The sequence below is a fragment of the Felis catus genome, chromosome B2 (assembly GCF_018350175.1).
Source record: "Felis catus isolate Fca126 chromosome B2, F.catus_Fca126_mat1.0, whole genome shotgun sequence".
Taxonomy (NCBI): Eukaryota; Metazoa; Chordata; class Mammalia; order Carnivora; family Felidae; genus Felis; species Felis catus.
Window position 1 is genome coordinate 10,949,215 of NC_058372.1, and position 21,264 is coordinate 10,970,478.

Here is a 21,264-nt window from a genome sequence, read left to right on the forward strand (position 1 = left end):
ATTCTATTTTTGAACTGTGGGAAATTTATATATTATGTATATTTTTATGTTTTTATTATTTAAGGGAATGATTTTTCCATTTCGTGTAACTCATTACTTAGAAAAAAGCTTTCAATTTCTACATTTATCTCTCATCCAGCCATCTCTCTGAGTAGCGTATTAATCCTACTAGAGTGGCTGTTCTGTTTCTGATTTGGTCTCACTTTTGGGGGTGTAGACACAGTCATCTCAGCAACAAGAATATGTGTTTTTTTTCTCTCTTCCATTCCAGTACATATGTCAGCAATATAATTTGTTGTCTTGTCGCATTTCCTACAACATTAAAGATGATGTAAATAAAAATGCTGGTCATAGGCATTCAAAACTAGATCCTTATTTAATTGGTTTTAGCATCTCACAATATAAAGTTCATTGTTGGTTTTACACAAATAATCTTTATTATGTCTAATAGTTCCTTTCTATACCTCCTTAAGAGTTACATTAGGAATATACTGGATTCTACTTAGCGGATTTCTCATCAACAGCTAATATGCTCGTATTACTTGTCTTTTCGATTTTTGATACAGTGGGTTCAGTGCTGCTGGATTTTCTTAAATAGAACCAAATTTGTAACCTGGAATAACACCTTCTTAATCACATTGTATTGTCTTATACTGATATCACAGGTATGCTGGCTTCACAAAGTGAGTTGGGGGAGATAACATCTTTTTCTATGACCTGGAAAAGTTTAAGTTAACAGTGCAATTACCTGACTCTTAAAGACAGAATTTCTCATTCAAGCCAGGACACTGTAAGAATGAAAGAAGATGCTAATAAATAGCTGACATCATATAACTTTTAAAATATATAGTGATGGACAAAACAGTTGGTTTCATTATATCGGCGGGCTGACAGAATGGTTCCATTCAAAAAACTGTTTTCAGAAATAAAACCTTAAACAAATAAAACAGTATGCTTATGAATACAAGCATTTAAAACAAGTTTTAAACTTCTTTATATTAATTTATCTTAATTTTTAAAATACGGCAAAGAAAATTAGTCTTGGTGCATATTCAAGTTCTTTAATCAGCTTGTTAGTAACACTGCATCATTGCTATTTTTATGAAAGATGTTATATTTTCATATACAATCTTTTTTTATTTTCTTAATAAAAATTCCTGCAATCTTGTAGCACCTGGGTGGCTCAGCCAGCTGAGTGACTTCAGCTCGGGTCATGACCTCACGGTTCATGAGTTCAAGCCCTGCGTCGGACTCACTCCTGTCAGTGCAAAGCCTGTTTAGGATTCTCTGTCTTCCTCTGTCTCTGCTCCTCCCCTACTCACACTCTCTCAGTAATGAATAAACATTTATTTAAAAAAAATTACTACAATCTTCTTTAAAGGTACATTTCATAGTTAATATGTTTAAAATTATTGACCCCTTCAATTGATTCCTCTCTGTAGGCCATAGTATTTTTTTTAACGTTTATTTATTTTTGGGACAGAGAGAGACAGAGCATGAACGGGGGAGGGGCAGAGAGAGAGGGAGACACAGAATCGGAAGCAGGCTCCAGGCTCTGAGCCATCAGCCCAGAGCCCGACGCAGGGCTCGAACTCACGGACCGCGAGATCGTGACCTGAGCTGAAGTCGGACGCTTAACCGACTGAGCCACCCAGGCGCCCCTGTAGGCCATAGTATTTTTAATCGAGAAGATAACTCATCTTCAGTGCTCAAATACCTGGTAAGCTCAGAGAAAACTCTACTACATGAAGTATATTCTTAATTTTTATTTTTATATTGAGACATACAAATATTTAAGCCACGGTATTTTAAAAGACACTGTATTTTTTGTCATACCTTTCTTTGAGAAATACAAAAAAAAAATTCATCAGAATGAATTGTATCTACTTACGATTCTTTTTACTGTTCCATCAAAGTTAGATACCTTGAAAACACAAACTTTCTAAAATTCAATCTGTTTTGAATTCTTGAGGACAACACAAGTGTATCCTATAAGAATAGTATTTGCATCAAAAGGATCTTTCCATCCACAATTCTAGATATCCCAAGTGCCACTACAAAATTTCAAAATTAAATCCTGCATACTGTGTTTGACTTCTTATCATTGACTTGGCTCAGTTCCTACCTTGTAAGGATAGATTCTAGTACCTTCCTGTTTGTGAACTTTTTTCCCATAATTGCAATTTGCAAAACTTCAAAACATGAATATTTATTTTGCTTGCTTCGTTAACTAGTACTTTGATTAAAAATCTCTAGGGGCACCTGAGTGGCTCAGCCAGTTAGTGTCCAGCTCTTGGTTTTGGCTCAGGTCATGATCTCACGGTCCCTGAGTTCAAGACCCACGTGGAGCTCTGAGCTAACAGCGTGGAGCCTGCTTGGAATTCTCTATGTCCCTCTTTCTCTGCCCCTCTCCTGTTCTCATTCACTCTCTCTCTCTCACAAAAATAAATGAGTAAACTTAAAAAAAAAAATTCTAACTGGTTTCAAACAAAACACAACCCAAACGATTTCAAACAAAGTACAACCCAAATTTAGAGGACTCCTCTGCAAAAAAACAAATGTCAATACAATCAATTAGGGCTGATTTACAAAGTAGTTCTGCAAACTATTTGTAAAATCTGATCGATATTGGGCTGCAAGGACAGAAAACCCATACTCGGTTTCATCACAAAAATATTCTGGTTCAACAACTTAGCGTATGAAGAAAAATATTTGTAAAACTTGGCTATTTCTTCTATTTCCCTTGCAGTTTGTTCAAAAGAGATAATGACTTCTCTGTGCAATTATATGTGCAAATGTCTGTCCCTCAGACTTCTCATTCTAGCAATTCCATTGTGTATACTCTGACATTGTGCCCCACTAACATGCTTATTTGTGTTCTCGCTGAAAAATAAATCATTATCGGCACTCCCGGGGGCTGAATGTGAGTATGGGGATTGACTCCAAAGAGGCACCAAGGAGCTTTTGCAGGGATGACAGTGACAGAAGCATTCTAAAACTGAATGGCAGGGATGGATGCACAACTGTACAAATTTACTGAAAATCTTCCAACTGTGCACTTAAAATGGGTAAAACTTCTGGGTTATAAATTTTACCTCAGTAAAGCTGTTAAAAAGATAAATTTCATTTTTTAAGGTTTATTTCTTAATTTTGAGAGAGAGAGAGTACAAGCAGGGGATGGACAGAGAGAGAGGGACAAAGAGAATCCCAAGCAGGCTCCGTTAGCAGCGTGGAGACTGATGTGGGACTTGATCCCACAAACCGCGAGATCCTGACCTGAGCCAAGATCAGGAGTCGGACGCTTAACCAACAGAGCTACCCAGGCGCCCCTAAATCTCATTTTTTTTAAAAAAAAATTTTTTTTCAACGTTTATTTTATTTTTGGGACAGAGAGAGACAAAGCATGAACGGGGGAGGGGCAGAGAGAGAGGGAGACACAGAATCGGAAACAGGCTCCAGGCTCTGAGCCATCAGCCCAGAGCCCGACGCGGGGCTCAAACTCACGGACCGCGAGATCGTGACCTGGCTGAAGTCGGACGCTTAACCGACTGCACCACCCAGGTGCCCCTAAATTTCATTTTTTGATGGTAAACTTTTTCAACAAATCTATAATAGAATTCACGGTAATATTAAACATGTAAACTTCCGTGGAATGATTTTCCTAAAAGCTTTCCTGAATTATATGAAAATAATGAAACCATTCAGGTAAAAAAATTAACTGATTTTTTTTTTTTTTTGTGAAGCATGTGGTAACATTTACATGAAACTGGCACAGTTGGTGTGTTAAATTCTCTTCTGCTGTCGGAGCCAACAGATCAACAGCAGTGACTTCACCTTTCATGTATGTGTAAGCAACCAAAGTTGAAAATGACTGGAATAGATTTAGAAGAGCCATGCTTCACGGAATAAAATTTAAGGACACGGTCTGAGGCTGCAGGTGTTAAATCTTAATCTTCGGGCAAAGTATTCTTAAAATAATTGCAAACTTGGGGCACCTGGGTGGCTCACTTGGTTGCGCGTCTGGCTCTCAGTTTCAGCTCGGGTCATGATCTCGCAGCTCGTGGGTTCGAGCCCCGAGTAGGGCTCCATGCTGATGGTGTAGGTTTCGTCTCTCTCTCTCCCTCCCTCCATCTCTCTCTGTCTCTCTCTCTGTCTCTCTCTCTCTCTCTCTCTCTCTCTCCCTCTGTCCCTCCCATGCTCATGCTCACTTGCTCACTCTCAAAATAAATAACTTAAAAAGTAATAACAACTGCAAATTTTTAAAGTAGATATGGATGTTGCTTCAGTAGGTGTGTGAATTACACATTCATCCTTACCTTTCTTAAGAAACAGAAACCCAAAACTCAACTTTTCTTTAAACTTTGCACTTCTTTAGCTCATTTTCTGCAATGGGGGATTCTTCCAAAGCAAATTTCCAAGTTAGTAAACAACAAAACAGAGAGTTTTCGAGTTACACCGCACAAAAATGATGAAATCACCACCCGGAGAACATTCAGACTTCCCACACATCACGCTGACCGCACCCAGGCCCAACCTGGCAGCTTCCTGCTCTTGTAGGCCATGGGGGGCAGAGGGGAGGGGAGGCCACGGCGCTGCCGACCGGGAGGCCACGTAGCCGGCAGGGCCAGCAGCCTGGAGGACCTTTCCCGCCAGCAGCAGGACTGGGATGAGTTAGTTGTCCTTAGCCACCAATGTAGGAGCATGTTTCATCTTGTTAGCAGGGGCTCTGCAGGCTGCTCTTTACAGAGAGATGTAAGTGAACTTGCATTTGGAGAGAACTTGGTGGGGGCGGTGGGGGCGGGGTGTACGTAAGCATGCGTTAAGGTAAAAACACTCTTCACCACACGCACTACAGAGATCATACGAAAACCCGTTCTCATGAGGTCGAGGACCACTATCCCGTCTTATTTTAGTGACTGTGAAAATAATAAAGTCCAGAACCAATGCCAGGTGGGACAGGCCGAGCAGGCACAAACTGAGACTTCTGGTGATGTGGTTGAATTTTCTACACGATCCAATTTGGGTCACTTACGTTCTACTTCCAACATTGTCCATTTCTTCTAGATTTTTTTTTTAATATTTTTTTCAACATTTATTTATTTTTGGGACAGAGAGAGACAGAGCATGAATGGGGGAGGGGCAGAGAGAGAGGGAGACACAGAATCGGAAACAGGCTCCAGGCTCTGAGCCATCAGCCCAGAGACTGACGCGGGGCTCGAACTCACGGACCGCGAGATCGTGACCTGGCTGAAGTCGGACGCTTAACCCACTGCGCCACCCAGGCGCCCCTCTTCTAGATTTTCAAATTTGTTTCTACAGAGTTCGGCACAGTTTCCACGTGTATTTCTTATAATTCTTTCCGACTCTCCTGCCACTGTGGTTGTGTCTGTTTCCTTGTTCCTAATCTTGTATATTTTTACTTTTTCCAATTTTTTGTCTTATTTAGCCTTTCTGCTTTTTTTCTATTCCATTAATGCCACTTTTAACTTTATCAGTACCTCTTTTTTTTTCTTTTTGAGGGAAGCAGGGGTTTTGTCAGGGTTTTTTTTTTTTTTAAGTTTATTTGAGAGTGAGAGAGCACATGTGAGAGCAGGGAAGGGGCGGAGAAAGAGGGAGAGAGAGAGTTTCAAGCAGGCTCAGTTCCATCAGCGCAGACCCCGACACAGGGCTTGAACTCATGAACTGTGAGATCGTGACCTGAGCTGAAAGCAAGTCGGTCACTTAACCAACCGAACCACCCAGGTGCCCTGTCAGTCTTTTCCTCATGAATAATAATATATATTTACTGTTTTACAGGTTTTCCTTTGAGTAAATTTTTGGGTAATATGCCTTAAAAATTGAGTATGCAAGTATAATTTTTATTGCTTTCTAAAGAATCACCATTTATTAGTTTTGTTTTATTTTTGAGAGACAGAGAGAAAGAGAGTGAGAATGAGCAAGGGAGGGGCAGAGGAAGAGGGAGAGAGAGAATCTTAAGCAGATTCCATACCCAGCACAGAGCCTGATGCAGGGTTCTCTCCAACAACCATGCGATCATGACCTGAGCAGAAATCAAAAGTTGGAGGCTCAACTGACTGAGCCACCAAGGCACCCCTGTACAATTTCTCTTTGATTTACTCTTTGATCAAAGGTTTATCTAGGAGAGTATTTCTTAGTTTCAAGTGGCATTTGGGGGGGGGGGGGGGACATATCTTTATTATTAATTTCCAATTTAATTTTTTTAAGGTTTATTTTTGAGAGAGACAGAGCGTGAGCGAAGGAGGGGCAGAGAGAGAGAGGGAGACACAGAATCCGAAGCAGGCCCCGGGATCCGAGCTCTCAGCACAGAGCCCAACGCGGGGCTCGAACTCATGAACCGCGAGATCATGACCTGAGCCGAAGTCGGACGCTTAACCGACTGAGTCACCCAGGTGCTCCTATTAATTTCCAATTTAATTGGATTATAATTAGGGAATGTGATCTTAAAAATCTCTACTTTTTGTATTTGGTATGCTTTTGCTTTGTTTTTATCCAAGTGGGTTAATAAGTGTACTACTTAGTACACTTAGTACTCTAGTAACTGGAGCTTGGAAAATCGCACATCTCCAAAGAAATGCCCCCTTATATGTGTCTTGGTGATGTGCTCTGGTAGCCTGCCCTGCTCACCTAAAGACTAAACCCCAGTGACAATGGTCACGTCCCAGTGTCCCACTGCAAAACCATCCTAACTTGCCAATCTGGAACCATCACACCTCTAAGTAGAAAACAAGGCAATTAGTTATCTTTAACAGCCAGACGATTGTATCACTTTGGAATTTAATCAAAACAAACCAAAGGCATGCAGTGCTCCTGGATGGTGCCCAGCAAACATCTAGTTCAAGTTTTCGTTTTCCAACCTGGGATCTCAACTCCTCCCCAGCATAAGTAGGCACTGGGAGACACCAGACAAACCCGCTGCCCGCCTACAAATCCAGGAGGAAAACACATTTGTACATGTCAAGAGTGGCTCCGCATGATTCACAGAAACCCTGAGGTGCCAAAGGGCTAGAACTATTTTTAAATGTAAGCAACTGTTAAAACAGGTAGTCCCACCAAGGCTTTGAAATGTCTGTGCTCAAATCAGATCGGCCCTGGTGATCTAAGACTCATACAATGAACACACAGAATAGAGGAAATCTTGTTTCAAATCACCAAGGAAAGTCCAAGCTCTCACCAAAGAATTAGCGGATATTTCAACAAATATACACTTGGAGACAGGGTGTTGGTTTGTTTTTTTTGTTTTTTTGTTTTGTTTTGTTTTACAGTTTCTCCCAAAAGTTTATAAAGTGGAAGCTTCCTGAGGCCTGGCACCATTGGGGGAAGAAACACATTATACTGTTGAGCGCCTACTGTGTGCCAGGCAAGCTACTTTGTACTAAGTATTTTGCGCATATTATCTTTTTAAAATTTTTTTAATGTTTACTTTTGAGAGAGACAGAGAGCGAGCATGAGTGGGGGAGGGGTAGAGAGAGAGGGAGACACAGAATTCGAAGCAGGATCCAGGCTCTGAGCTGTCAGCACAGAGCCCAATGCGGGGCTCAAACTCATGAACCACGAGATCATGACCTGAGCCGAAGTCGGACGCTTAACCGACTAAACCACCCAGGTGCCCCTATTATCTTTTGTATTTTCACAGTAGTCATTATAGAAAAATGTCTAAATTTAATCACATTTTTTTTTGGTGGTAGTATATTCTTTTTTTTTTTTTGCTTTTAATTTTATTTTTTATTTTTTTAAATTTACATCCAAATTAGTTAGCATATAGTGCAACGATGATTTCAGGAGTAGATTTCTTAGTGCCCCTTACCCATTTAGCCCATCCCCCCTCCCACAACCCCTCCTGTAACCCTCAGTTTGTTCTCCATATTTATGAGTCTCTTCTGTTTTGTCCCCCTCTCTGTTTTTATATTATTTTTGTTTCCCTTCCCTTATGTTCATCTGTTTTGTCTCTTAAAGTCCTCATATGAGTGAAGTCATATGATTTTTGTCTTTCTCTGACTAATTTCACTTAGCATAATACCCTCCAGTTCCATCCACATAGTTGCAAATGGCAATATTTCATTCTTTTTGATTGCCAAGTAATACTCCCTTGTATATATATACCACATCTTCTTTATCCATTCATCCATCAGTGGACATTTGGACTCTTTGCATACTTTGGCTATTGTTGATAATGCTGCTCTAAACATGGGGGTGCATGTGTCCCTTCGAAACAGCACACCTGTATCCCTTGGATAAATGCCTAGTAGTACAATTGCTGGGTCATAGGGTAGTTCTATTTTTAGTTTTTTGAGGAACCTCCATACTGTTTTCCAGAGTAGCTACACTAGCTTGCACTGCCATAATCACATTTTTTAAACATTTTTTCAAGTTTATTTGAGAGACAGACAGAGAGAGAGACAGAGACAGAGCACGAGCAGGGGAGTGGCAGAGAGAGACAGAGAAAGAGAGAATCCAAAGCAGGCTTCACACTGTCAGCGCAGAGCCCAACGCAGGGCTCGAACTCACCAAGTGTGAGATCGTGACCTGAGCCGAAACCAAGATTTGGATGTCTACCGACTGAGCCACCCAGGTGCCCCTACACTTTTTTAAGTTTATTATTTATTGGGGGTGGGGGGGTAGGTGTGGAGAGAGAGAATCCTAAGAAGGCTCGGCACTGGCAGCATGGAGCCCAACATGGGGCTCAAGCTCATGAACCATGAGATCATGACCTGAGCCAAAATCAAGAGTCAGATGCTTAACCGACTGAGCCACCAGGAGCCCCTGTTTAATCACATTTTTAAATGATTAGTAGCTGATGTATCAGAAAAGCCTTGTTAAAATACTGATTCAGCTACAAAGTCTTCTCGTGATATAAACTATTTAGGGTTATATTATGACTTCAATATTTTGTCAGGTAGAATCCCCTAAAACTTTTAAGATCTGTTTGTGATTTCAGCAGACTTTCATTTCGAACAGCGACCAGTATAGCCACCCAATTTACTTTGAAGTCATCGTTACAAAAATTAATTAAGTAGTAACTCATCTCATCCTTATGAGATCCAATCCCAGCTGGTATTATACCATCCATCAGTGCATCACAGAAGTAATTCTGGCCAATAACCTAAGTGATTTTTTTTTTTATTGGGCACAAAATTCAAAGGAACGTATACCCTGCCTACCTTTTTAGATTCATCTTCTGCCCCTTTCACTTTGCATCTGTGTCCCAGCCACACAAAACTATTTTCAGGTGCTCCAAATCTCACATTCACTAATTCCTCTGGCTCTCCATGTGCCCATTTTCCCCACCTCTCCCACCTGATGAACAGCTCCTCCGTCCCCAAAATGTGACTCAAGGTATAACTTTTCTGGGACACACCCTCTCCGTTCCCACTTGCCTCCTCCCCCATGAGAGCTGGCCTCCTCTGGTTTTCCGTCCTTAGTACACACAATGCTCTTACCCTGAATGAAGCAACTCATTCGGCAAACTTTTATTTAGCTCCTATTGTCTACGGAGATCTTTATTAGGTGCTGGGAACACAAAAATAAAACATGCAGTGTAGGAAAAGTCAGACACGTATACCAGGCAGGGCAGTGCCCCAGCGTTGTGCCATCCGGATCCCGGAAGGCGGCTTTGTGAACCCCGCCCTGCAGAACCCGGAGAGCCTGGGCAGAAATGTGGGGAGCCAACAGAGAGGGGGCTGGGCAAAAGGAACTGCATGAGCGAAAAGAGAGAGATGGATGGCAGATAAGCTCTACTGATGGCAGAAAGAATTTCTACAGCCAAGGCATTCCATTAAAAATTAAAAACATTAAAAAAAAAAAAACTTTAGGGGCGCCTGGGTGGCGCAGTCGGTTAAGCGTCCGACTTCAGCCAGGTCACGATCTCGCGGTCCGTGAGTTCGAGCCCCGCATCGGGCTCTGGGCTGATGGCTCGGAGCCTGGAGCCTGCTTCCGATTCTGTGTCTCCCTCTCTCTCTGCCCCTCCCCCGTTCATGCTCTGTCTCTCTCTGTCCCAAAAATAAATAAACGTTGAAAAAAAAAACTTTAAAACTACTCATTTATGAACTTTCCAAGGGATAATAAAAGCAGTTAATCATCAGAGAAAGTCACCTCTAGCTATATTCCTGATTGTTCAGACCCAGTGCTTTCTTAAACACAATGAGGCTCATTAGTAATATGTTAAAACTTTCAGATTTTCTCTAAAGACAAAAAGGTGATTTTATGACTGCCCTGAGAAGCAGGAATGAATAAAGATAAATAGTGCAGTTGTGTGAGACAGTAATGCGGCCAATCGAGGAACAGGGCGAGGAAAGAAGACTCCTTCACCTCCCCGTGTAAAGGGGAGAGAGAACAAATCAAGACAAATGATAGAAACTTTGGTGCAAGGATCCTAGATCATTCTGCTGGGATCAGGGGTCCTCCGGTCAATTTGGCTTCCTTTCCTATGACCTAATCTGCAAACATAAAGGCTGAAGTTCTCCTCCTCGGTGGTTATGTGGAAAATCACCAATCCCAAATCGTACCCTCTTTGACCCACAGAAGACAAAACTTTTCAGAGTCACCCGTATTATGTTGTTGTTACATAAATTCTGAAAAACAAAACAAACGAAACACTTCCGATCTTTCCAACCTTTAATTTTTACGCATCCTCGTACAGGATGTTGTGCTACCTACCTGTGGCTACTAAAATCGGAGATGGGGAAGCAGAAATCAGAGCTCAAAAGAACACGATAAACTCGAGTGGCCGCCTGTCCTTTCCATGCCCACTGTTTCCGTTCAACAGTTCAGACCGGTCAAGATGTTCTGTTGATATCACATCAACTTAGGGCTCTCATCCAAAAACATAATAAATGATCCAAATGAGCAGGATGCAGACGTTGTGATCTACACCATGCCTGATTTATACAGGGCCTGGTTCTATACTGCGTTCAGAAATTCAGATGAAGGCAGAAATGACAAAGGCGTGGACAACGTACACCTTTTCTGTAGGGACTGAGCGAAAGGCATGGAGTACAATGCTCCAGGTTTAGAATAAACAAGTCTTTAAGCAAATTACTGCATGCCCATTATAAACTGGGTATAGAGGAAGGATAGTTCCAACCCCTGAAAACAAATCAGAACCTGTTACTACAGCAATGTTAGCGCATCAGATGCTCTCACAAACGTCATCCCACGGAATACTCACAGTACCCTTTCAGTTGGCTTTATCATCCCCCTTTCATAGATGAGGAAATTGAGCACTGAAAATTGAACAGACTTCCCTGGGGTCAAACAGGCAGGTACCGGCCCAACATGGACGAGCGCCTAATAACCCGGTCAAGTGACTCTCTGCCAGTGCTCCTGCTTCCCCAAATAAAGTTACAGGTGAAATCAACCCCCCTTCTTTTCATACCAGGAACTTTTTTGTAAGGAAGACAAAAATAGAAGGTTGGTATAAAACATTTTAATTCTACTTCTTAAACATCTACTCAGGGCAAAAGGCCAGGTGTTTTGCCCGAGCAAACCAGACAATATTCCTATCTCAGTGGAAGCCCCATCTTAACCAAGAAGAAAGATAGCAAACATACATTGGGAAGAGAGTCCAACAACTCTGAGTACATTAATTGTCAGCATTGGCCTCCTGCAAGGAGGAGGAGGCAGGTTTCCTGGAAAAGTGAACAGTCAAAGTGTATGACTCAAAGACTATTTCAGTACAAGATCCTATTTCAACCCTGTTGTCCATCTGTTTGCTGAGAATGTAAAGTTGTCTGGGTCCAAGTCAGAGAAGGAGATGAAATCATCTACTAAAAACACTTATGCAGGATCCCCGTGAAGGCACATTGTGATTACACAACAACCAGAGGCCGGTGCCTGCCTTCCTGTTACCTGTCAGGGCTTCCGTGCAGTCACGATGCCTCACCCCAGGGAGGTTAAGTTCAGGGATTCAGCTAAACAAATGGGGAATGCTGTAGAATTCATCATGAATTTTTTGTAGGCTACTCGAGGGGGAAAAAAAAACTCAAAGAAGTACATGCAAGAAAGAAAAAGCTAATAAATATTTTACACACAGGCACTCACAACAATACCTATTTATCAAATGTGGCAGTCAGTCACTCTTCTCTCCCTGGTCCTCCTCCCCTGACTCCCTTATCCTTTTGAGAGGAGTCACTAAGGACATTAAACTCTCTGCTCTCTACTCCTATCCTTCCTTTTGTGACATCTAGTACCCCTGCATCTTTCAATACGTGGAGCCACCCTCAAGCCATCACTTGCATGTCTCCGTGTTTCTCTCTACCTCGTTTAGAGTGAGAGGAAATGAAGGTTCCAGAGAATATCGAATTTTAGAGAAGTTCAGGAGAACTAGTATTCGGGAAGCTAATGAAGTCAAGGCTTTAGACACAAAAGAGTCCAGACCCCAATTTTAAGAGCAAGTAAATTATGAGATAATAATTAGCATTTCAGCTATGTTGTAGACCAAATGATCATTTACGGTATGGCTAGAAATGTAAACTACCAAGTATAATATCGTTTCCATAGTAAAATGAGTTCTAAGTTCTAAACAACTGACCCACAAACAAACTTTTGGAACACTTAGCATTCATTAGTTTGGGTCACTTACCAGAAAATGTAACAATAAATTTTTCCCCTTGAGTTTCTCCTCACAGCTGCAGAAGAATATAGAAAGTATAGGTGTCTATAACTGGGTGATTCTATTTGACCTCCTTCCTTAGAAGCTCCTTCAGTTGAGAAACGACCTGGACCATTTGCTCCTAAGAGCCCCAGGTGAATTTCTTCCCACTGTGCCTAATGAAAGTAACTGGACCCATTTCTAGATAGGTAGCGACTATAGGGGAAAGGGCTCTCAACATTATCATAAAGAGATAATAAGGACAACAGGTTGGGAGAGGGTTTTATTCACTTTATATTGGCAAAGAAAGTCAGTAGTTTGCTGTACTGTAGCCCAGGGCAAAAGGTGAACTCCGACGGCAGATGATTTCTTCTGAGCAGATACTGCAATGGTACTCCTGTGTGAGTGAGTTGTGTGTGTGTGCGCGCGTGTATGTGTGTGTGGAAAGGCAATTAAGGTATAAGGAACAAGACTGGAGGGACAATAATGATGTGATGTACTTCAAAAGGGGGAAAAATTGACATGACAACACATCAGCCAAGTCTGTCATAGACTTCTTTTCTCTTCAAAGAGCTATAACCTTGGGTCAAACCTGGAGTAGAGGGACTCTTAGACTTCTCCATGTAATAATTAGAGTACCCAGAATGGGCTGTAGTCAAACCAGATGAGTGAGAAAAGACAAGAGTTAAACATTCCTACCAGTAAAGGATGTTGCCTTCAAATCCCATGGCAGTCATGTCTGGACGATGTAATTCTGCCTTCTGCCTCCTTGGTTAAAGCTGACTGGACCCAGAATAGATGTCTGTCTGCAGCAGAGCCAATCAGATTCTCTCTGCCAGGAATTCAGAATTCAGATTTAGGAACAGCTAATCTCTGCACTTGGTTGAAGCCGTGCCACAGCCATATTCTATCATCTATATGAGCTACAGAAAAATCCAGAGAAAGCACAATAAAGGAGATGCAATAGAGGAGGTAACGTAAGAGTCAGAGAAAGAATGATGGCTTTCCACTTCTCAGTTCCAGTTCCTTCCAGAAGCCACTTGCATTCCTATCTTTGAATTCCTCAAGACACTCCTGGTCCTTAAAGCAAATTGCCCGTTTTTGTTAAAGCCAGTTCAAATTTACTTCAGTTATTTAAAATCAGAAACACCTTGAGTAAACCACATTACCATAAAGTAAGTCAGTATCATGCTATGAAAAGAACATAGACTTTTGAATCTGCCAATGCAGTGTTCAGATCTTGGCTCTACTAAATACAAGCTGTCTCGTCGAGACTACATTTTCTAACCTCTTTGAGCCTTGATCTTCTCACCCACAAAATGCAGATAATGACTGCCATGTGTAGTTGTAAAAATCAGAAAACACATCTAGAGGGGCGCCTGGGTGGCTCAGTCGGTTAAGTGTCCAACTTCAAGCTCAGGTCATGATCTCATGGTTCGTGGATTTGAGCCCCACAACAGACTCTGTGCTGACATCTCAGAGCCTGGAGCCTGCTTCAGATTCTGTCCCCCTCTCTCTCCGCCCCTCCACTGCTTGTGTTTTCTCTCTCCTTCCCTCCCTCCCCTCCCCCTCAAAAATAAATAAATAAAACATTTTTAAAAAATATCTAGAACCTCTGGCATGTGGTAAATACAAATGAAATGATAACTCTTAGAATTCCTTGGGACAGTAGTCATGGTGGCTGTAATGGCATCACCATGGATATCTCAATAGGAAGGTTATATATAGAACTTATGAATACAGAAAAATGTTTTCCTTAAATTTTTCAGTTTACAGAATAATTCGATCCAAGGTTTTTTTTTTTTGTTTTTTGTTTTTTACTGGGATACTCCAGTATAGGCAAGTATAGCTTGATTTTAAAATACTTTTTAATGTATCATCTATTACAGATCACTTCTGTATTTATGGGGAAAGTCCTAAGGAAATCCCTCCAGGAACTCTTAACCACAGGATCACTTTTTTTTTCTTTTTAAGTAAACTCTCCACCCAACATAGTCTGGAACTCATGACCCTGAGATCAATAGTCGCATGCTCTACCCACTGAGCCAGCCAGATGCCCCCACAGGATCATTTCTTTACCAATTCATCTTCTCCATCAGCTTACACAATAGAGAAATGGTTCTAATCCCTGTGGAAATCATAGACCCTTTTGAGAAAGGAGAAAGCTATGAGTTCTCCCTTTAGAAGATTCATGTCCATATGGAAAATGCTGCACATTTCCCAGTGTGCATAGTTTTGTGAATGTCATGCATGAATCCCTAAGAACTGAACAGTCCAATAAGCCTCTTTATCCGGAATTTCTTTAAACAAGTCTGCATGTAAGGAGTCAGCATGTATCCCTAGATATACCCCCACAGACAAAAGATAACTTGTATTAAGTACCCCTTCCACAACTCCCATGCTAATACCCTTACTGAAATGCAATAGAGCAGGTCCCCACTTGTCTGGGAGGGGAGCTTGGATATTCCAAGGTCGTCTTTACATACTCTACCACAGCACTTACTCACCGTATTTTAAGCACTGATTTGCATGTCTCCCATCCTAAGCTGTGAATGAAGGCAGAAAATGTCTTTCATTTCTAGGATTATACTTCATATAGTAAGTATTCAATACATGTAAAATAAATAAGCATATGGTATCTTATAAATACAAACTATGATTTGTGCTGATCTTTGATATGACTCAAGAAATAGAAAATTCAAGATAGTGTGGGGGCGCTTTGGTGGCTCAGTCAGGTAAGCGTCCGACTTGATACTGGCTCAGGTCGTGATCTCGTGGTCGTGGGATCCAGCCTCGAGTCAAGCTCCATACTCACTGGGCATGATGCTGCTTAAGATTCTCTCTCTTCCTCTCCCTCGGATCCTCCCCTGCTCTTGTGCTCTTTCTCTCTCTCTCTCAAAATAAATCAAACTTAAAACAAAATTCGAGATAGTGTGCAAGCAGTAAAAGGACTTTAATCCAATTCAGAACATTCCCCAAAACATCACTTCTACAACCCTATTGGGGCTGAAGAAAGTTTCTGCTTGGTCGATTCTAGAGAATTAAATTTTTGGCAGTGGAGCTCTACCCAAGGCACAATTTCTGGTCTTCTTTCTCTTCTACCTAAGTCATTTGTAAGTTATATACCACCATACACACAAACATGTGAGCACACACATGTACACAGCACAATTAAGTGTCGGATCTTCATGGAATTGTCCTGCACCCCAATCAGCCAAAATATATTCACTTGTTCTTATATCTGTTAAGAGTAATGTAGTGGTAGCAATAAGAAGGAGAATTAGAATAAGGGCACCTGAGTGCCTCAGTCGATTAAGCATCTGACTCATGCTTTTGGCTCAGATCATGCTCTCACGGTTAGTGAGTTCGAGCCACACATCAGGCACTGTGCTGACAGTGTGGAGCCTGCCTGGGATTCTCATTCTCTCTCTCTCTCCCTCTCCCTCTCTCTCTCTCTCTCTCTCTCTCTCTCTCTCTCTCTCTCTCTCTCTCTCTCTCTCCCTTGTAAAATAAATGAATAAGCTTTTTAAGAAAGAAGAATTAGAATATAGACATCTCAAGGCACTGCCCTCAATAAGATTTTGGATGAAAACCAAAAATAAACTAGAAACAAATTAAAGATAGGTAATAGAAAACGTCAGCTTTATCTCTATATTATTATTGCCTTGAGTTGTAGATCATCTAGATACCACCTTCTTACTCAAACATAGCCTTTTATTCATTCATTCAACAAATACTGAGCAAATCCTTGTGTGGCAGGCACAGTGCTAGACCCTAGGGATACAAAGGTAAACAAGAAAGCCAGAGAGCTTCACTTCACAAAGAGAGAACTGTCTTTCCTTTCTAGCAGAAAAGATCATTTCTTAAAAGTGATCATAATAAAACGTTTGAGTGCCATGCTAAGAGATGCACAGATACTACAGAGGCACTTGGCTGGAGCCCAAATTTAGTCTAATTTGGAGCAATGGTTTCCAAGTGTGGTTCTCATAAAGGCAGCATTAGAGCTACCTGGTGGTTTTAACAAGACCTCTAGGTAATTCTGATTCACACCCTATCCCAGCACAGGTAAAGCGGATCATTGGTATTTTAACATGTCCCCAGGTGATTCTATTGTGGAGCCACAGTTGAGATACTGGTCCATGGGGGTGAGGAGAGACCTCCCTATGGAAATGACCTTTAAACTGGGACCTAGATATAAATAAGATCCAGGAAATACATACTAAAGTAAATAGAGTTATAAAATGAAAAAGTGTTTCAAGGCAGAGAAAACTGCATATTTAAAGGGCAGAGGGCAAAAAAAAAAAACCCTGGTGCATTTGAAGAATGTATAGAATTATTCAATGGGGCTGGATTATAGAGAAGTTAAGGAAGAGTGCTTTGAGATTAGACCAGATGATCGAGAAGGAATTTCCAGGCTTAAACGTTGAACTAAAAACCCATGGGAAGCCTTTGTAAACAGCTTCACTTCACCAGATCTTTACTTTTTAAATAGCACCCCGACTGCAGTGTAGAAATTGGTTGAACAGAAGCGAAATTTAATATAGGTGCTTCTAGGTAAGAATCTGTTTCAGTAGTCCAGGTGAGAAGTGAGACTGGTGGTAGCAATGGGGTTGGAGAAAAGTAAACAGCTTCACCATTATTAAGAAATACGATTGACTGGGGTGCCTGGGTGGCTCAGTTGGTTAAGCATCTGACTTTGGCTCAGTTCATGATCTCATGGTTCATGAGTCCGAGCCCTGCATTAGGCTTTGTGCTGACAGTTCGGAGCCTGGAGCCTACTTCAGATTCTTTGTCTCCCTCTCTCTCTGCTCCTCCCCTGCTCTCTCTCTCTCTCTCTCTCTCTCTCTCTTCCTCTCAAAAATAAACATTTAAAAAAAGTAGAATTGACAGAACTAGGGGATTAATAGAACTGAAAGTTCTGAACTCAGTACTTGAACTTGTTTCTTATATCTGTTAAGAGTAATGAAAGTTCAAGAACTCAGTGCTGACCTCCGTGTTTCTGATAAGAGCAATTGGGTGGATAAAGCCAAGTTCATATTTAAGCACAATGAATTCAAGGTAGGATATACAAGTGAAAACAACTAGTAGGCTCTTGACAAGAGGTGTATGAAAATACCAACTTAGGAGTGTCTGCTTATTTATTGAAGCCATGGATGGTAACAGTATAATCTACAGAGTAATTCAAGTCTGAGGTGAAAAGGACTTTGAACCTAACCCCTTGGGGGCACTAGTGAATAAAGGAGAAAGAGATAACAAAGAAAAAAAATAGTGAAAGATAAAAAAAGAAATAGCCAGAGAGGTAGGAGGAAACCCAAGGGACCAAGCAAATGTAGTACCTGAAAGCCACAGTAAGAGAAAGTCCTGAGAAACCAAGAGAAGACTACAGAATCAGATGCTGATAAAAGCCGAAGCAAGGAAAAGACCAGATGGTTCCACTGGATCAATAACATTAAAGTCAATATTGACTTCAATAAGACAAGTTTCAGAGAGTGGAAGGAATGAATGCTGCTTGGAATCGGCTGGAAAGCAAGCGAGAGGTTAGGAAACGGAGGTAGCAAGGAGGCAGCATGGTCAAGGTATCTGATTATAAAGATGAGATAAATTGGTACCCAGAGGCATGTGGAATTCATCGAATACTTTTTTTAATGCATGTTCAAGAGCAAATGTGAAAGAGAAGATCCTGGAGAGTGTAGGATAAATTACAGAAAAAGGCCACTGAGGAGATAGGAAGGGACTGGACACGAGTCCAAGAGTAGAACTAGACTTAGGTAAGAAGGGGCACCTGTTCCTTAAACTCTGACCACCAGGTGAGATTCTGCAGTGGGGCGTGCACATCTGTCCTCACTTTGATTCCAGGTTCTCATCAGGAAAGCAATTACAAACCCTGGGGTATTAGCAAATACTACTGGTTACAATTATGATGGGAATTGCTGAGAACAGGTCTAATTTGGAACTGAGAGAGATGTCAGAGCCGGTCCCCGGGTCAGACCAGCCAGATAGTGATCGACTTGGCCCAAGTTTGCCCAGGACTTTCCCTGTTTTAGTACCGAAATTCCTGTGTCCCGGAAAACTTCCCAGTCCCAGCAAACTGGAACAATCGATCAAACTAGACCTGTTTGAATGTTAGCAATATGTTACTTCTCCATAATAAGTCAATAAGCCTCTCAAACAATAAATTATCAAACTTACCTATTTATATTTTTAACCCAAATTACACCTGAGTTTGCTGCTTACAGGGTAAAGAATACGTACTCCTTTTTATTCCCTTCGTAGACCCTGTAAGAGGCAATGCTAAATGACATAATTCCTTTGCTCTATTTCTGATCTCGTTCTGTAAGAATGTGCAATGCCCTGGAGTACAAGTCCAGCTTATGGATCTGCTGGGATTTTTTGCCCTTTTAAGAAAACTAAGTGATGATTCAATGCAAAGTAAGAAAAAAAATTGATCCACAACAGAAAGAATTTTATTCAGCCCTTAATAATTCAAATGTTTGCTCGTTTTGCTAACTGGATAGACTCTGGAGGAATAAATTACATTAGATACATAAATACGCAAATATGAGGATGATTCAGCATTTTTATTACAGTACACAATATAATCTTGAAGGAGCCATAAAGTTAGGCTACTAATAAACCTAATGATTGCTGGGTGATGGGATAAGATACCAGAGCATTTTAAATAAGAGAGCAGAGGGGCACCTGGGTGGCTCAGTCGGTGAAGCGTCCGACTTTGGCTCAGGTCATGATCTCACGGTCCGTGAGTTCGAGCCCCGCGTCAGGCTCTGTGCTGACAGCTCAGAGCCTGGAGCCTGTTTCAGATTCTGTGTCTCCCTCTCTCTCTGACCCTCCCCTGTTCATGCTCTGTCTCTCTCTGTCTCAAAAATAAATAAACATTAAATAAATAAATAAGAGAGCAGAACTACATTAGGATAATCCAGCCTAAAAATAATTAGCTAAAATTAGGATGTTTTTACAAATATAAATTGCTAAATTCATACATTTAAGATAAACTGCTAAATGACAATTCACCACAAAATAACAGTCTGAAGAGGAGAGACTATTATGTACAAAATGTAGTGCTTTTTGGAAGTACTAATGTAGTGAGATTTCTAAAGTAATATATTTCCATTTTTCCAGCTTTATTAAGTATATGACATATAATATTGTATAAGTTTAAGGTGCATAATGTGTTGATTTGATACACTTATATATTGCTAAATGATTACCATGTAGCTTCTGCTAACATCTCCTCTAATTTACATAACCATTCCTTTTTTTATGGCAAGAGCATTAAAGATCTACTCTCTTAACAACTTTCAAGTATATAATACAATATTATTAACTATAATCACCATACTGTATATCAGATCCCCCAAACACATTCATTATGTGTGTGTGTGTGTGTGTGTGTGTGTGTGTGTGTGTGCGCGCGCGTGCGCGTGCGTGCACCTCACCTCTCTATTCATTTATCCATGAATAGGCCGTGAGGTTGTTTCCGTAGCTTGGCTATTGTCAATGATGCTACATGGCAATGCAAATATCTCTTTGATATACTGTTTTCATTCCTTTCAATAGGCACCCAAGAGTGGGATTGTGGAATTATACGGTAGTTCTATTTTTAATTTTTTGAGGAAACTCCATACTGTTTCCATAGTGCTTGCACCAATTTATATTCCCACCAACAGGGCACGAGGGTTGCCTTTTCTCCACATCCTCACCAACACTTATTAGTCTGTGTGAGGTCAGCCCTTCTAACTAGTGTGAGGTGACATTCCTTGCGGTTCTGATTTGCATTTCCCTGACAATGAGTGACGCTGAGCGCCTTTTCATGTATCTGTTGCCCATTTGTACGTCTTCTTTGGAGAAATGTGTATTCAATTCCTCTGCCCATTTTTTAATCAGACTGTTTTTAGGGGTTTTTTTTTTTTTGGTTTTTGTATGAGCTCTTATCAGATGCCTCGTTTGCAAATATTTTCTCCCATAGGTTGCCTTTTTTTTTTTTTTTTTTTTTTTTTTTGCCATGAAGAAGCTTCCCAGTTTGGTACAGCTCCACTTACTAATTTTTGTGTTTGTTGCTTGTGCTTCTGGTATCATATCCAGAAAGTCATTGCCATGACCAGTGACAAAGAACTTTTCTCCTATGTTTTCTTCTAGGACTCTGCGGGTTTTAGGTCTTGGGTTTAAATCTTTAATCTATTTCAAGCATGTAAGACAGGGGTCCAATTTCATTCTTCTGCACATGGATATCCTGTTTTCTCAAGTCCCTTATTGAAAACCCTATTATTTCCCAATTGAGTATTATTGACTCCCTTGTCAAATGTTGAGTGTACATGTGAAGGTTTATTTCTGGGCTGTTCTCTTCCACTGATCGATGTGTCTGTTTTTATAAAGCCCAGACCACATGGTTTGTAGTAAAGGTGTGAAGCAAGGGGGTGTGATGCCAGGGGTCTTGTTCCGCTTTCTCAGGACTGCTTTGGCTATTCAGGTCTTTGCAGTTTCATACAAATTTCAGGATTTTTTTTAAAATTTTTTTTTCAACTTTTTTATTTATTTTCGGGACAGAGAGAGAGAGAGAGAGCATGAACGGGGGAGGGGCAGAGAGAGAGGGAGACACAGAATCGGAAGCAGGCTCCAGGCTCTGAGCCATCAGCCCAGAG

The 21,264-nt window shown here is 41.1% G+C and overlaps 1 protein-coding gene across 2 annotated transcripts in view; it reads right to left on the reverse strand.

Annotated features, from left to right (window-relative positions):
- Nucleotides 1-21,264, reverse strand: part of RNF144B (ring finger protein 144B) — a 186,521-nt gene that overhangs the window by 90,022 nt on the left and 75,235 nt on the right. The window contains exon 1 of one of the 2 annotated variants that reach the window (XM_006931411.5): nucleotides 13,307-13,439. The exons of the other annotated variant lie outside the window; for it this stretch is intronic. The gene's annotated coding sequence lies outside the window, so the exon portion shown is untranslated. Of the gene's footprint in view, nucleotides 1-13,306; nucleotides 13,440-21,264 lie in introns of those variants that run through there. 2 annotated transcript variants of the gene reach the window in all.